This window comes from Frankliniella occidentalis, unplaced genomic scaffold (genome assembly GCF_000697945.3).
Source record: "Frankliniella occidentalis isolate FOCC.00 unplaced genomic scaffold, Focc_3.1 Scaffold135, whole genome shotgun sequence".
Taxonomy (NCBI): Eukaryota; Metazoa; Arthropoda; class Insecta; order Thysanoptera; family Thripidae; genus Frankliniella; species Frankliniella occidentalis.
Genome location: NW_026267262.1, coordinates 605378 through 609350, shown reverse-complemented (window position 1 = coordinate 609350; position 3973 = coordinate 605378).

Genomic DNA, 3973 nt, shown 5'->3' with positions numbered 1-3973 from the left:
CGCCACCGCCACCTAGCGGCCACCGCTCGAAGCGCTCGCCCCGCTGTCCGCCATCTTGAATGTTTACGACAGCGGTTACGTGTTACTATTGAAATAGTGAGTTTGTGAGTGATTAGAAGGTTTTTGATTCAACTGTGTTCATCTCGAGTGTTGGTAAGTACTTTAAAAACAGTTCAGATGTGTCGAAATATTGTTTTAAAACCGTTTTCGAGTATTTCTTGAGAAGTGTTGTGCCCCCCCCCCTCCCTCTTTCTCCCCAGCTTCTCAATGAGAGTAGCAGTATTTGTGTTTGTTTTTCGAATGTTTTGAGTTCTTTTTAAAGATAACAGGCAGCAAAATGTGCGCGATTGTAATTTGGGTGGGTGGGTGTGTGCAGTCCGTCCAAACGTTCGTGTGCGAGTTTCTTTTCGACATCTATTCGTTCGTCATCTCTCTTCTCGCCCTCGCGACCTTGACCTTCCTCAACATCGTATGGCTGTTTGTATACAATCCAAACTTTGTTGTGCTCTCATACCACAAGAATTTTGAAAGAATTAACTTCTCGCGAAAAGTTGTGTTCGTATCACGGCCTGTCCCATGTTTAAACAGTGTTAATTCGTGTTGATTATTTGTGTGTTGAAAATGTTGTTGAAAATTGAATGTGGTGAGTAAAAGTATACCCATTGCACCTTTTTATAGGTTAAAGAGAGTGTTAGTGGTTTCATACTTGTGTGTACCTCTAATTGTTGGGTTAAAAGTGGAGCATGAACCTGACACTAACATTACATTTGAAAGTATTTACTTCCGTAACTCAAACATCAAGATTTTTTATCTCATGATTGTTAAAAATCCACTGAAATTTGACTTTGATGCCAATTCATTGTGTTATTGTGACTAAGCCAAGTGTTGAGTATGTTAAAATGCATTTATTTCTGGATATCTTTTACCCATGGAGCTGGGGTACTATTATTTATCTGTCGCGACCCAAGTAGAATCAATAATTTCATGCAACTTTTACCACAAGTGCCACGTAGTTCTATCTCACATTTAGGGAACTATTTTGTTAATGTTTTGTTGGGAACTCAACGGTACTGTTAATTCATTGAATTACTTTGTTTTTTGGAGTATGTTTGTGGTGACATATGAGAGAGATGTGTTTTGTTACGATGACTCCGTTTTACAGATGTGAGCTATTCGATTTAAATGTTCATTTGTATACAAGGGTATGAACTAAATTACCACCAATTTTACAATGAATGGGACATCAAAAGATACATTTCATGTAATCTTTTATGAGGAATATAATTATTTGATTCAGTTAGAGTGTTGAGTTTCTCTGACTGGATATTAACAACTGTTGTAAACTTCAAACAACCATTAGCATATTTTGGTTCTATTAAATAAGGACTTCATGCTGTTGGGCATTATGACAATCCTATTAATGTAAATTCAATAAATAATTTGGCTTGCAATAGAAGCAGTTTACAGTAGAGTTCAAAGCAAAGTTTTTTTAAAATTACAATCTTCCTTTTGTATTAACTTTTGGAAGACACTACCCAATCTCCTTACCTATTTCCGCCACAATAACAAGTGATAACTAGAGCGAAACCCAACACACTGTTTGAAATACTGAACTAAATGATAAAGAAAATTTTGACTTTACTTTGCCAGTTACTAATCAAATATTATTGTTCTGCAGCTGGAGATGGGCAAGAGAAAGATGAGCGCCGCCACCAAGGCTGCGAACAAAGCTGCTGCTAGCAAGCGTGCAAGGCAAGAGACTGCAGCGAGGGAGTCCGAGGCTGAGGCGGCAGAGAGGAGAGCAGCTGAAACAGAGCGGGTCCGCGAGTACTACGCCAGGCAGGGAGAGGAAGCTGCTGCAGCGCGCCGAGAGGAGAACGCCCTTCGCATGCGCCGCGCGCGCCAGGTGCAATCCCCCGAGCAGGTTGAGGCCCGCCTTGCCCAGGACGCGGAGCAGCATGCTCGCGCCCGCCTCGATGCCACCCCTGAAGAGGCTGAGGGTCGCCGTGTCGAGGACGCCGAGCGCCGTGCTCGCGCCCGTCTAGAGGCCACCCCCGAACAGGTCGAGACCTGCCGTGCCGAGGACGCGGAGCGCCGTGCTCGCGCTCGTCTACAGGCCACCCCCGAGCAGGTCGCCGCGCGCCGCGCCGAGGACGCCGACCGGCAGGCCCGGGTCCGCGAGCGGCAGGGCCCAGAGGCCGCCGACGAGAGGCGCGCCGCCGACGCTGAACGCCATGCTAATGTTCGTTTGTTGCAGACTCCGGAAGAGGTGGACGCGCGCCGCGCGCAGCAGGCCGCCCACATGGCCGATGTCCGGGAGGTGCAGACGCCGCAGCGCGCCGTCCAGGACCGCGTCCAGCGGCAGCTCCGCGACCTGCGCCCGCGCCCCCGCGTGCTCAACCTGGACATCCCGGAGGATGTCGCACCCGCCGCGGCCCCAGCCGCCGCTCAGCGCGCCCCTGCCGCAGCGGGCCAGCCCACCCTGGAGGAGCTGTTCGACGCCACCATGGCGGCGCTTGAGCTGAACGTGTGTGTTCACTGCAACAGGGCGGTCATGACGGCCGACGGGTCGTTGGCTCCCACGTGCACGAAACGTGCCCGGAACGACCCCACGAAACGTGAATGCGAGGTCCGCTTCACTGCCGCTAACCGGATGGACCCGGGGGTCGTGCCGCCCGAGCTGCAGGGCCTAACTTACATCGAGCAGCAGCTGATCGCGCGCGTGCACCCCGTGGTGTCTGTGTATAAGGTTAGAGGGGGGCAGTATGGTTACTCAGGTAATATCATTAACTTCCCTCAGGATGTCCAGGAGCTGGCCACGGCGCTGCCGCACCGCCTGGCCGACCTGAACTCCATCATCGCGGTGCGAACCCAGGGCGTCCAGGGCGCCGAGGGGCACGTCGACTTCAACGTACGAGCGGGCCGAGTCCGCGCTGCGCTGGTCTGGCTGAAGGAGCACCACCGCTACTACCGTGATGTAGAAATCTCAGAGGAAAATTTGTCGCAATTGCCTGCTAATGGTGATGCTTATTCACAGGTCCAGGGGATAGACGAGCGCGCGCGCCCGCCCCCACCCCCAGCTGCTGCTCCAGCTGCTGCTGCACCCGGTGGCGCTGCTGCCGCGGCTGCCGAACCTGCAGCACCTGGAGGGCCCGCAGCACCCGCAGCACGACCTGCGCCCGAGGGCGGCCCGGAGGCCGGGCCGCACCAGGAGGACACCGAGGCCGTCGGCATCCACGTGACGTGCATGCCCATGATCCGGCCCGAGCACAACGAGGACCAGGTCGAGTCCCATGTGACGGACTGGCCAACGATCGGACCTCAGCCTGTCAATGAGTTCACCACGGATGGCTACCTGACGATGGCCTTCCCCTGTCTCTTCCCCACGGGCGAGGGAGACTTAAGGAGTGGCCGCACCACTAAAATCCACACGGCTGATTACTTTAAGTTTCTAATGGAGTACTCTGATAGACGATTCTCATGCCATCCCACTTTCAGGTTTTTCGCCCTCAACTCCATGATGCGGTGGAACGCTCTGACAAACGGACGGGTGTTCATCAGGAACAACCCCCGGTTCAACGACATGACGGCCGCTGACCTCAGGCGGCGCATCCGGGCGGGCGAGAGGAACATCCTCAAGCAGGCGCTGTACCACGGCAACAAGCTCAAGGGCACCAGGCAGTACTGGCAGTCCCGTTGTGGTGAGTTACTTGACATGGTCAATCAGCTAGGAATACCCACCCTGTTTATGACCCTTAGCGCTGCTGATCTGCACTGGTCGGACTTCTTCCGGCTCGTGTCGCCCGGTGAGGACTTCGAGACCATGACGGAGACTCGGCGCCAGCAACTACTGTGCGAGAATCCTCACATTGCTGACACTTTCTTTGCCGAGAGGACAAAGTTTTTCATTACAAAGGTATTTAAGGTTAAGTACAATGTAAAGGACTACTGGTTTCGCTTTGAGTACCAGCAC